At 35.2% G+C, this 14,322-nt stretch overlaps 1 pseudogene; it reads left to right on the forward strand.

Moving 5' to 3' along the window:
- Positions 1-446: 446 nt before the first annotated feature.
- LOC114193096 lies at positions 447-772 on the forward strand (annotated as a pseudogene).
- The last annotated feature ends 13,550 nt before the right edge of the window (positions 773-14,322 follow it).

Consider the following 14,322-nt stretch of genomic DNA (forward strand, 5'->3'; position numbering starts at 1 on the left):
TTTTTCCTATTTCCAAGAGAGGGGTTGTCATTGTTTTCTCCTTGGGATTAGAGAGAATGATATGTAATTTTTCCTTTTCTTGAATAAATTATATTTGTTGCCTATTATCTATTTTTGTTCCTTTATTTTCATCTTGTATTTTAGTTGTGAGTACTTGTGCTGGTACTCTGATACCCAACAGTGGTATCAGAGCTGCTGGTTCGTGTGATTATCTTCCGCTGCTATTGTCATTAGAATAGTGCTGTGATAGTGGATAAAGTGTGGTAGTGTGAAAGTGCATGTCTAGGAAAGTTCTGGCTAGAAAAGACTTGGTACTTAAGCGTGTCCATTAGTGACCCACCTCTCTTTCTTGGGAATTACCTGGTGCACTGGTTCACGGTCTGCTTCCATTGTTCCAGTAGACAGTACTATTCATAGTGAGAAGTGCATAAGTCAGTTTTAAGGCCATGACAGCAAGATACGAGATAGAGAGGTTCAATGGGAAAAATTTCTCATTGTGGAAACTGAAGATGAAGGCAATTTTGAGAAAGGACAATTGTCTAGAAGCAATTGAAGAAAAACCTGTCGGCATTACAGATAAAAAGTGGAAGGAAATAGATAACAATGCTATAGCAAATTTGCACTTAGCATTGGCAGATGCGGTTTTATCCAGCATTGCGGAGAAGACTACAGCGAAGGAGATTTGGGATACTCTCACAAGCCTGTACGAGGTTAAGTCACTTCACACAAGAATATTCTTGAAGAGAAAACTCTATACTCTTCGAATGAGTGAGTCCACATCGGTAACAGACCACATCAACAATCTAAATACGTTGTTTGCCCAACTTTCAGCGGCAGATTTCAACATAATTGAAAATGAACGTGCGGAGCTTCTACTACAAAGTTTACCTGATTCATATGATCAGCTTGTCATCAACATTACAAATTACAACGTTGCTGACCTCCTACACTTTGAGGATGTTGCCGGAGCTCTTCTTGAAGAAGAATCCAGGCGAAAGAACAAAGAGGATATGGTGGAAAGTGCAAGGCAAATAGAAGCTTTGGTGATGACGAGAGGTAGATCAACAGAACGTGGATCTAGTGGGAGTCAGTCTCATGATAGATATCAAAGTAAGAAGCATCTCAAATGCTACCATTGTGGCAAAAGAGGGCATGTGAAGAAAGATTGTTGGCATTTGAAGAATGGAGGAAAGAACTCTGAGGCATCAACCTCACAAGGTTGTATGGCAAATACCTTGAAGGACGAAGATATTCTGTGATGAAGAGGAGAGATCTGGTAAGTCATGAAAGCTCAGAAGATCATGGCAGATGTGTATGTGCTTTTGGAGATACGTTGCAGGATGCTAATGCAATGATTGCATCGACAAGTCAAGAAGAAGCGGTGTTGACGTGACATCGTAAACTTGGGTATAAGTTAGAGCGAAGTTTGCAAATCCAGGTAGAACGTAATCTCTTACTCGGGCTCAAGAAGGTTGTTTTACCTCTACGCGAGCACTGTGTGGTAAGCCAACAAACATAGTCATAGATCGCAGATGGTTAGTTTGACTACCAGGAAAAAAGAAAACACAAGAAGACTTGATTTATTATGATGTAAGGGAATCACCAGAGTTATCACTAGGAGAATCAAAGTTTACTCCAGGAGATTGTGGGTGTACTACATCAAGAGGAAGTCAAATGTGTTGTTGCCAGTTCAAGGAATCCAAAGCACGAGTAAAGCTTGAAACTGGGGAAAATTAAGTGCTTGGGCTATGCTAACAATGTGAAGGGGTACCACCTGTGGGTCCCACTACCCACAAGGTTATTGTTAAGCAGAAATGAAATGATGCTCCAACCAGAAGGCGTTAAAGAACAAGAAAACTTGGTTTGCATGGTTGAACAAATCTCAGTACGGTTTAAAGAGAGCTCAGGTGTTCGTACCAGAGATTTGATTTCTTCATAAGCCTCGGTTACAACAGACTGGGTGTTTAGACCATTGATGTTGTATGTGGATGACATGTTGGAGGTAGGCCCCAACAAAGTTCAAATCCAAGAATTGAAGGCGTAATTGGCTAGGAACTATAAGAAGAAGGACTTGGAACCAGCAAACAAGGATTTCAGGGATGCAAATACACCGAGACAAAAAAGATAGGAATATTTGGCTTTCTCAGAAGAAATACTTACTGATAATCTTGCGACGCTTCAACATGCAAGATTGCAAGCCAATTTCGACCCCACTTTCTATCAATTGTTCCTCACGTATGAGTCCTAGCAGTGAAGCGGAGAGGATGGAGAAGTCTCAAGTACCGAGTGCATCGGTGGTGGACAACCTTATGAATGCTATGATGTGTACAAGACCAGACATTGCACAAGCAGTGGGAGTGGTTAGTAGGTTCATGGCGGGTTTGGTAGAGAGCAGTGAAGTATTAACAAGAGGTCCTTAGGAGGAACCTCAGGTGTTGCATTGCGTTTTGGAGGATCAGAATTATGTGTCAATGAAGTCTACGTGGATTCGATCCTACTGAAGTCTACCAGAAGAACAAGCAACATGAAGGCAGAGAATAAAGCATGGTGTGAAGATTTGATTAATTTCATCAAAATCTTCAAGTGGGAGATTGTGAGAAAAGAAGTCCCACATCGATGGGAACTTACTTTGGGGATTACTTTTAATGTTATAAAAGGAGTCCAGTGTTTCCTTAGGAAATCATCCCAAAGTCTCTCCCTTTCTATTCCTTTTACTTTACTTGCTTGAGAGAAGAATTAAGAGAGAATATTAGTTTCTCCTCTAAGAGAGAAGGTTAGTTTCTCCTTTAAGGTTCTCCTTGTATTAGTTTTTCCTATTTCCAAGAGAGGGGTTGTCATTGTTTTCTCCTTGGGATTAGAGAGAATGATATGTAATTTTTCCTTTTCTTGAATAAATTATATTCGTTGCCTATTATCTATTTTTGTTCCTTTATTTTCATCTTGTATTTTAGTTATGAGTACTTGTGCTGGTACTCTGATACCCAACAGTTATAATTAAAACACTATAAATGTCTAAATATTTGACAAGATTTAACTAGATTATTTATACTAAAATGTTAAAATTAGATAGTCCAATTCTAACAACTTCATTTCTGTTTTAAAAAAGAATTACAATTTTTTCTAACTACACAATCCTTTTTAATTTGTATTTATTCCTTAAAATAATTACACTTACAAATAAAAATTATTATGTATTGAAAATTGGTAGCTACAATGTAAATTACTAATTTTTATCTTATTCACTCGTAGAAAAATTCCGTTTCAAAAAAGAATTGTAATGTTTTTCTAACTGCACGATCCTTTTTAATATGTATTTATTCCTTAAAATAATGGCACTTACAAATAAAAATTATTTTGTATTGAAATTTGATAGCTACAATTAAAATTAAAAACTTTTATCTTATTTAATCGTAGAAATGGTAAAAATAAATAAGTAGATATGAATCGATATGAATTAATATTAATAAAATACATTTAGGAAAACTATTAGTTTTAAAAGATTTTATAGTAGAAATACATTTTAAAATGTTTTCTAATTTAAATAAATTTTAAATATTTATTTTGAACATAAATAAACGTTATAATTTGTTTCAAATTTTAGTTTATGTTTTCCTTTTCTATTTCTTATTTTAATTAATTTTTTTTAATATAAATATATTTAAAAATATATTATTGTGAATATAATTAAAAGTTATAGTTTGTTTCAAATTTTAGTTTGTTTTTTCCTTTTGAATTACTTATTTTTATTAAAATGTTTTTTAAAATAAATAAATTTTAAATATTTATTTTGAATATAAATAAATGTTATAATTAGTTTCAAATTTTAGTTTAACTTTTACTTTTCAATTGCTTACTTTAATTAATATTTGCATATTTATAGTTAAATAATAATTGAAACTAATATCCGGTAGAATACTCGTAGTAGTATATAAAAACTTGTGAGGGGATGACACATAAACCCACTTTCTTGGGTGTTATCTGGACTTGCTCCCATTTTAACGGGGAAAGTGTAGATATTGGTATGAGTAATACTTGATTTTTTCAATGGATAACGATACTTTAATCGTTTTTTACCCTTTTTTAACCCTCTTATGTGGCATTTTCATTTTCTCTTTTGAATTATTTTCAAGACTCTGACGTGGCAGTTTAATTGCGTGTTGGAGTGGAGAAAGAGATAGACGCGTGTGAAAGAAAGAGAGCGGCGAAGCAGTTCCTATAAGTGAAGAGGTTCGCTCTAGGTTCATCCTTTGTCATCTCCAAAGCATTCATTGTCGCAAAAGGCTTCCTTGTCTACCACATGGTTCAACGCTTGTGTTGCTGAAAGGTTGGTCGGAAACCCTTTTTACATGTGCATTCATTATTGCGATCTTCGTCTTTCGTAAGTGGTCACGCACATAAAGCACTTTAATCTTTCTTGTGGTTGCAGAAGTTTCATCGATATGTTGGAAGAAGACGAAAATGTTTAACATTCATTTTTTGTGGTTCATTATCGGTCACATGAGCCTAATTGAAAGCAATCAAAGTTTTTTTGTTGTTAGATAACGATATCATTATCTGTCGACAAGGATCATTTTCCCTATCGTTACTATCGCCTACGAGGTCTTGCTTCTCCTTCTCTATTTCATTTTTTATTAGTGTGGTTTGGGTTCTCATAATATTTACTGGCTCAAGAGAGAATTGAACATGTTTTTTTCTTTTCGAGTTTGATTCATGGTCGTTTGAATAGAGTTATATTGTGTTCGTAGAAGGAATCTCGAGGTTTTTTTGATTTATTTTGCTGGTGCAATTTTGATTGGGTCCGGTGAGAATGACTAGGTATCTTAACCTCAGTGTCAATATCTGTTTGTTTTCGTTCTTATATATCATGGGTTTTATTCAAAAAAACATCTCATCTTTTTTGGTTGGGTGGTGGTTACTTAGTGATGTAGTTGTCGACTTGGAATTGGAACCAAAGAGGCATATTTGTGCACTCTAAATTTGGGTGATGCTTTTATTTGGATACTATCATGGATATCCATCTTCTTTACAGGTTTCAAAGGTGTATTCTAAGGAATTAAAAGGTGCTATATGTGCCTTGGCCTCACTTCAAGGCCATCTATTAATAGAGTTCGGTCCAAAAGTTATTGTGCACAAGTTGAATGACACTAAGTTGAATGGTATTGCATTTTTTGATGCACCACCATTACATGTTGTGAGCTTAAATATTATGTGTGATTGTTCCTTAAATTTTTTTATTACGATGAATAAATGACCATTAAAAAACATATTCAATTTGGTTATGCAGTTATGTATTTAATGTTTTAAAATTTCTTTTACTGAATTAAAATTTGTTGGTTGGGTTAAATTAGTAGAATGTTCCATTTTGTTTTCAAGAGCAATAACATTTCATTGTGATGCTTGATATGAGAGTTTTGAAATGTGACAAAGGAACAAATAACATGAGAAACACATATGAGTGTATGTTATCGAGCTTTTACTTTTCCCATCTCTTGATTAGTGGTTGTCATCATTTTGGTAGGTAAAGAACTCCATCCTTATTGGCTGGCAACATCCATAAAAGCATATACTTTCCAGTGGAAAGAGTAGGGTGCTCAATTGAGTTCGTTAGCCAATGATTTTGCTCCTCTTGATTGGTTTTCAATGTAAATTTTGATTGATAGAAGTACTCTTAATCTGATGGTTTTAGATGATAAAAAAAATATCTAGGTTTGTGATGTGCATTTTCACTTTTGAAAGTTATTTAGTGCAAATAAAAGGAATTTGTTATAATTGAAAATTTATTCTAGAACATAATAAGAAAAAAATATTGGTTTTTTTGACTTGTGCCTAGTAATTATTTTACTCTATATGTGTTGACATGTATTATAGGAAAAGATAGTGGGGTGGCCACCAATCAGATCCCATAAGAAAAATAGCCTTGAGGTGAATGAGGGTGTTGGGATTTATGTGAAGACAATATGGATGAAGCCCTTACCTTAGGAAGATCAAGATGAAGAGGAACGAAAGTGTAGATTATAATTTTTTTTCTTCAGAACATAATACTTTCAAATAGTTGTAATTACTTTAACTTATGAAAGTGAAGACAATATTACAATACCATTTTGCATATATGGGCAAACTTTAAATTCCATCATATATTAGACGTGTTTTGATTAATAGTTTAAATTTTATTGATTAATAGAAATGTAATCATTGCCAAGATTTTGCTTAGTATTGTGCAGAATATTGAAAATGTTGTATACTCTTTGCTCTGGCTGCAACAAATGAGTGCTTTCTAGTGGGTAAGAAAGCATATGATCAATGAAAATTTTTGTGCCTTTGTTCACATGTTGGTGACTCATTTGGTCTTCAATTTTTCGTGCTTGATTTAATATCCATGATATCTATTTTTCTGTAAACCTTAATACAATATAGGATATATGTGAAAGAGTCATAAAACATGAGGGGAAGGAGATATGTACAAAATCTTACAAAGAAAAAGATAGATAGTTGTACACAGAAACCTATTGTTATTGATAGTGTGGTAATGATGAGATGACCTTTGAAATGTGCATTTTGTTACCAGTGAACGTTTATTTTATGTACCAATTAATAAAAATTAATATCGTATTGGGAGTACCTATTTACTTCTGAGGAAACTACTTAATTGAATGAGCAAGTCCATGTGTACATAATCTTACAAAAAAAAGTGAAATAGTTGTACATAGAAAGATAATTACGGTTAATGATAATGTGGTATGGGAAATAATCATTTACTATTGAGGAAACTACTTAGTTGACTGAGGAAAATGAGATGTGTACAAAATCTTACAAAGAAAAAGATAGATAGTTGTACACAGAAATACACTTAATGTGGTCACTAATGGTGTGGTAATGAGATGGATGACCTTTGAAATGTGAATTTGTGGTATGATTCAACGTTTACTTCGTGAAGCAATTAAAAAAATTTAATATTGTACTAGAAATAGTCATTTATTGCTGAGAAAATTACTGTTGAGGAAACTGCTTAATTTATTGAGGAAAGGATACATGTACAAAATCTTACAAAGAAAAAGCCTGATAATTGTACAAAGAAAGACACTTAATGTGGTCATTGATTGCGTGGTATTGAGATGACCTTTGAAATGTGCATTTGTGGTATGATTCAATATTTACTTCGTGAAACAATTAATGAAAATTAATATCATATTTGAGAATAATCATTGAAAAATACTTAATTTAGTGAGGACGTCTATGTGTACAAAATCTTACAAAGAAACAAACAGATAATTATACATAGAAAGACATATAATTGTACAAAGAAAAGTGATTACATCTTTCACTATTATTGTGGTGTGAAGTAAGCCTTTAAAATATGTTTTTGTGATGGTAGTGAACAATTGAGTTGGTAAAGCAACTAATGAAAATTAATAGCGCATTAGGGGTAACCAATTAGTGTTATTGGAATTACTTCATTGAATAAGTATGACCATGTGTACAAAATGTTACCAAAAAAAGATGTCATTAGTAATTTGGTATTGAGGTAGCATTTCACATGTGCTTTTATGGTATCAGTGAACAGTTGAGTTGGTGAAGAACCTAATGAAAATTAGCGTATTAGGAGTAACCAATTAGGGTTATTGAAACTACTTCATTGAATAAGCATACCAAGTGTACCAAATGTGATGTGACCCCAACAAGGCCAAACTCGAGTGCATCAACAAGCCCAAGCCCACATCAAGGCCCAATCACTATAAGCATGATGAAGAAGATTCACATGGGCCTCTCACAAGATGATCAAGTAAATCATGGGCTTTTCACTTTATTCACATGGGCTAAAGAAATATCGAAAATATGAGTTGATGCATGAAGGAAGTAGTCTAGATTTAAATTGGGCCATTGTTTAGGCTTTGCTTTCAATAAAATAAACTAGAACACTTTGAATCAATTGGTTCGAGCCCAATTTACTCTTTTGGCCGAGAATCCTTGGAATTTATCTACACTTGGAGGCAAGCAAGCTAAGCATGAACAAAGCAAAGAGAGTGTGATGGTGGCATGGAGTGTGTGACATTGGCAAGGAGAGTGTGACATGCCACTTGGCGTCATCAAGGATCATCTCCTACATCACATGGCCTCCAATCAAGCTTCTCCTCCAAGCTACATCTTCATTACATCTTTGTTGCATCTTCATTTCATTTGGCCGACCATGTTGCCTATAAATGGGGCCATTCCACTCTTGTAATGGTTACTATTGAATTACTAATAGATGCTAGTGTTGAGATCACTCCACCCTTCTATTAATTTGAGAGCACACATGGTTATTCTTCTCCAACATTTCCTCTAGCCGCCTTTCATTCCATAGTTCCATTTCTACTCTTCATCTTCACCAATCTTCCATGGTCGAGAGTTTACAACACCTCTTCCTCCATTTCCGCTGCATTGCTATAGATCTTCTTCCACTTCTACTCCAAAGAGGCTCATCAATTGGTATCTAGAGCCAGCCAAGCCTGTGCTGTATCCATCTTCTTGGTTTGGGTAAGGTTCTTGGTCCATAGTTGTGTTTTGTTTTCAATTTCCGAGTTGTTCTTCTTCTCCCCTGTTTTCTTCATGCTTTTTGTTGTTTCTTCATGTTCTTGCTATTTTCCACCATTTGACATTGAGGCTACATGAATCTCCAATGATTCATCTTATAGTACTCCTTGCTTCATTGGTGTAAATCTGTTTTAGGTTCCATTTTCGTTTTCCAGCACTTATTTTTGCTTCTTTGAGTTTTCTTCATTTTCTATTCGGTGAATTCAGTTCTTTTTTCCATTTTATCATTCCAGTTATGTTTAAGTCATGTTCTATGTTTTGTTTGTGCTTTAATTCATCATTTCCACCGTTTAATTTCATTTTTGCTTGCTTTTTTTGAGTTTTCGAGCCACATCTCACAACAAAAACACTATGATCATTCATGTAAGTGTGTGGATGTTTAAGGCCTGAATTGTCACTGGCTTTTCATCCATTTCACCGATTGGATTCATACTTTTGAGTGTCTAAGATGTTCTCCTATGTTCATGCTTGATTTTAGTTCATAATCAGGTTCTTTAGTAATGCTTTCCATAGAACATCTTATTAAATTTCAGAGAGCCACTCCGCTTTAGTTTTCCTTTGTTTTCCAGTAAATTATTGCACGCACAATCTTTGTTTTTGATTTATTGTGAGTAGTTGAGTGCACCAAAATTCAATCTGATTTTTGCCTTATTTAGCTAACATCTAGACGATAAATACAAAAAAAGAATCACAAAAAAAATTTAAGTATAAAAAAAAATAATAAATCGTGCAAGTTGAGGCTCATGTTTTCGTTTTCTGGCACTACAATTTCCAAGATTCACTGTCCCATTGTTGTTTTGTGCGTGTTTGTGTGTTTTTAGTGCTCATTTTCACTCAAATTTTGGTTTGAGTATGTGCTCTATATTTTCATTATTGATTTGCTTTGAAGTCAATTCATTACTTCATTTGCTACTACTTTGCAATGAGTACTTTAGCCATATTTTGAGCACTTTTGTCTTGTTGTTTTTGTTGTTTTCATCTACTCTAGTGCATTTCTAAGTTCCTTTTGTGGTGCTTGCTTTTATTTTCCAACCTTTAATTTCTTGCTTGTCACTTCTTGACTCTCTTTCTAGTCATGTTTCATTTCAATTCTATTTCGTTTAGCATTTCTAATTAGTTTTTCTTGCTTTCTCCTTTGATTGGGTACATATACTTGACTCTTAGTTATTGGTTGTCTTGATGGTGCTATGAAGTTTAGAATGGTTTTTATGACTTGGTAGCATCTTAGGTGGTGGATATTAAAGTACAATTTTAGCTTGTGTGCTTACCTTTTCCCTCACCTTTAAGAGTTTTGGACCTACTCCTTTGAGAGTGTGTGTGTGTGTGCTAACTACATTGCTTGGTATAGTTTTCTTGCTGTTTTGTTTGTTTGGTGCAGGTTTGGTGACTGTTTTGACCTTAAACCGAGACTATTGTTGTTGTTTTGCACTTCCATTTAGTGGCCTAAGGTGCTTACAAGTGCCTTACTTGGTTGTGGTCTTTGTTCCAATCAAAAGGAGGCTACAAGCCAAGCTCTTAGATCTCGGTTTTGTGCAAATTGGCAGCACATTTTGGAGTTGCATTGCTTCTTATTTTGGCTTTATTCCTTTCTTCTTTGTATTTTTTTTTTGGCACATCTTATTTGGTACTATTTTGAAGCCTCCTTGATTGTGAAATTGTATCTTTTGAGCATCAAAATTTGAGACTTTAAGTTGTTTGAGGTTGCTTCATTTTGAGTATCAAATTAGTGAACCAAAATTGCTTTAAGTTCTCAATTGTAACTTGTGGCCTACTTAGGTTTCTTAGGGAGCCAAAGGTGTTCAATCCTATCTCCTAAGTAGAACCTTCTCATATCATAGTGCAACGTTTTAGTAAGTGGGTGTGTTGAAAGTTCTAAGTGTTTTCTCACCTTACTTTTAGGCTGCATAGTTAGACGTGTAGTGGCTTCAAATTGTGAGACCAAAGTCTCTAAAATTTTACCAATTTAGGGGTCCATTTTTAGTGTTAATCTTTTTCCTTTCTTTGAGTCTCTTTTGTGTTTGTTTGTGCTTAGTGTCTCAAGTGATTCTATTTATTTAGCCTTAGGCAATTGTGTGTTCTTTGAAGCCTTTTGCAAGTACATCTTGGCAAGGATTGGCCTTGGTACTAAGAAGTCTTTTAGACTAACCTCGCCTAACCTGGAGGTCTACTTGTGCTTGGTTTCTTCTTTCACAATTTGTTAAGTTCTAAGTTCTTTCAATCACCATGAGCACTAGAAGGGCTACTCGTGCTAGTACCCAACATCAACAACATGTTGTGAAAACAACCTCTACACAAGTGGTGATGAGGAGGTTGAGGTTGATCTTATAGTCCGAAATAACGTCTTGCAAGAGGTTAGGGACCTTAAAGCTCAAATGGCTTCCATGCAAGTCAATCTTCAATTAATTGTCAATCAACTTACCCCTCCCACCCATAATACTCATGCCTCTTCTATGCCTTCTTATGGCCCTTCAAGACATGAGTATGATTTTGAAGAGGATGAAGAGGGGTGCATCAACCTTAGACACTCGCCTCGTGTAAGAAGGCAAAGGGCATCCCTCCTCACCCTAAAGAAGTTAAAATTGATTTGCCTCATTTCCATGGAAGGGATAATGTTGAGGTTTTTCTTGATTGGGTTGCAAAAGTGGAACAATTGTTTGAGAGTCATGTTGTGGAGGAAGAAAGGTGTGTGTCTCTAGCTCTATTAGCTTTTAAGGGCATGCTCTTAATTGGTGGACTTCCTTAGTCCTCCAAAGAAGGAGAAAAGGACTACATGATATTGAGTATTGGAATGATCTTAAGGAAGCCCTTCATGCCCACAATGTTCCCTCCTACTACAAAAGAGAGCTCTTGGACAAGCTCCAAAGGCTCCAACAAAGATCTATGTCTATAAAAGAGTATAGACAAAAGATGGAGCTCTACATCATGAGAGTCGGGATCGAAGAAGAGGAGGATCTTACAATTGCTAGGTTCTTAAGTGGACTCAATTACAACATAAAAGATAAAGTTGAGTTGTTCCCCTACCACAATTTTAATGACCTTATACAAATGAGCATCAAGGTGAAGCAACAACTTTTGAGACGTCCTTCTCACAAGGATTCTCCCTTTTTTTTTTCTAAAAGTGATTTTCAAAAGAAAGATTTTTCAAAGGAAAAAGAGTCCACTCATAAGAACCTTACAAAGGTAAGTGACAAAAGTGAGTCCTTCACCAACAAAATGGTAGTGACATCAAATGTTTCAAGTGTCTAGGAAGAGGTCATGTGGCTGCCCAATGCCCTACCAAATGCACCATTGTGCTTAAGGGTAAAGACCTCTACACTAGCCAAGAGGAGTCATCTTCAAGTGACTCTGATACTTCCCATTCTAGTGATTCTCAAGAACATTCATATCCAAATGAAGGGAAACTTTTGATGATTAAGAGACTTCTCAATAACCAACCTAGCCTTCCTCTCAATGACCAAAGAGAAAATATTTTCCACACAAGATGTGAGGTTTTGAAAAACACTTGCTCTTTGATAATTGATAGTGGGTCTTGTTGCAATTGTTGTAGCACAAGATTGGTTGAGAAGTTGAACTTGACTTTGTTGCCCCATCCCAAACCTTACAAACTTCATTGGCTTAATGAAGATGGGGATCTCAAAGTTAAGCATCAAGTGAAAGTCAAGTTTTCCATTGGGAAATTTAAAGATAAAGTTTTATGTGATGTAATACCAATGGAAGCTTGCCATATTCTCTTGGGGAGGCCTTGGCAATTTGATCATAAAACCTTACACCATGGCCACACCAATAAGATCACCCTCCAACATCATTCAAAAACTTTTATGTTGCTTCCCCTCTTTCCTAGCCAAGTTGTTGGTGATCAAGTTCAAATGCGAGCTAGGAAAGAGGAAGAGAGTTCCAAGAACTCTAAAGCTTCTAAAGATTCTAAGGATAAAACAAAGGTAGAGGAAGTTTCTTTTTCTAAGGATGTTGTTCAAAGTTCTTTTAACTCATAAAACTCTTTTGCACACTCTTCATGATGAGCAACCTCCCTTCCTCTTACTTTGTCAAGCAATCCTTACTTGTCTTGAACATTCTTCTCTTAAGGATCTACCTCCTTCCATTCACGCTCTCCTTCATGAATTTAAAGATATTTTTCCAAAGGATGGCCCTCATGGCCTCCCACCTTTTAGAGGGATTGAGCACCAAATTGATTTTGTCCCAAGGGAAAGTCTTCCTAATAGACCCGCCTATAGGACAAACACAATTGAGACCAAGGAGATAGAAACTCAAGTGAATGAGTTGCTAGACAAGGGATGAGTTCAAAAAAGTTTAAGTCCTTATGCAGTGCCTGTGTTGTTGGTGCCGAAGAAAGATGAAAAGTGGTGCATGTGCTGTGATTGTTGGGCTATCAACAACATAGCCATAAAATATAGGCACCCAATCCCAATACTAGATGATATGTTGGATGAATTACATGGAGCTCAAATTATTAATGTTTTTGTTTCAATTACCCATAGTACAGATGCTAAATTATGAATAATTGATTTATGGGTTAACTGAAGTTCATTATTATAAGGCATTTCAGGATCGTCCAAAGGTTGATTAATTGTCCTCATAATTAATGAGCATGATTGTATATAATTTTGTATGTTGTCACTAGTTTTATTTATATACCCAAAGGTGGTAGGTGATTATAGTTTATGCATATTTTAATTATCAATAATGTTATAATACAATTAGCATCATTATGTTTGTGTTTGTGTTTGTGTATTAGTGGATCTCCCAAAGGAAAACATTAGTATACATATAATGATTGTTTATGTCTGAATTTGTATTTACGTTTAGTTTTATGACTCAAAGCATTAATGTTAGGCATGTGTTAATAACAGTCTCTTGTCCAGTATCTTTACACTTGCACGCTATGTTTGTCCTAGTCTTTAATGGGTTGAATTTCCCTAACTAGAGTGAACAAGTCCAATTTCACTTAGGTGTTGGATCTTGATTTGGCTTTCAAGTTGAAAAACCGACTGCTATCACGAATGCAAGTAACAATGAAGAGAAAGCCCATTACAAAGCTTGGGAAAAGTCAAACAGACTTAGCTTAATTTTTATGAGAATGAGCACAACAAGCAATATTAAGTTAGTTCTTTCGAAAACCGATAACGCAAAAGAATTTATGAAATTTATGGAAGAACGCTCCCAAACTGCTGATAAATTTCTTGTTGGGACATTGATGAGTACTTTGACCACCATGAAATTTGACGGTTTGTGTACTATGCATGAGCATGTGATCAAGATGACAAATATTGCAGCAAGACTTAAGTATCTAGGAATGACAGTGGATGAAGGTTTTCTCATGCAATTTATTCTGAACTCATTACCGTCTGAGTATGGTCTAATTCAGATGAACTACAACACCATGAAAGACAAGTGGAACCTGCATGAATTGCACAGTATGCTAGTTCAGGAGGAGACCCGACTCAAGAACTTAGGAAGCCAGTCTATTCAGTATATGAAGAATAAAGGAGTTGTTGGAAAGAAAGTTACTAAGAAGCATGGGAAAGGTAAAGGAACATTGAAGATTAACGAGTCCTCAGCCAAGATCCAGAAGAAAAAATGAGAAATGTCATTTTTGCGGGAAATCTAGACATTTCCAAAAGGACTACATAAAGCGTAGATCTTGGTTCGAAAAGAAAGGTGAACATAATGCTTACACATGTTTTGAATCAAACTTAATTGAAGTTCGCCATAATACGTGGTGGATTGGTTCTG

This window comes from Vigna unguiculata, chromosome 8 (genome assembly GCF_004118075.2).
Source record: "Vigna unguiculata cultivar IT97K-499-35 chromosome 8, ASM411807v1, whole genome shotgun sequence".
NCBI classification, from domain to species: Eukaryota; Viridiplantae; Streptophyta; class Magnoliopsida; order Fabales; family Fabaceae; genus Vigna; species Vigna unguiculata.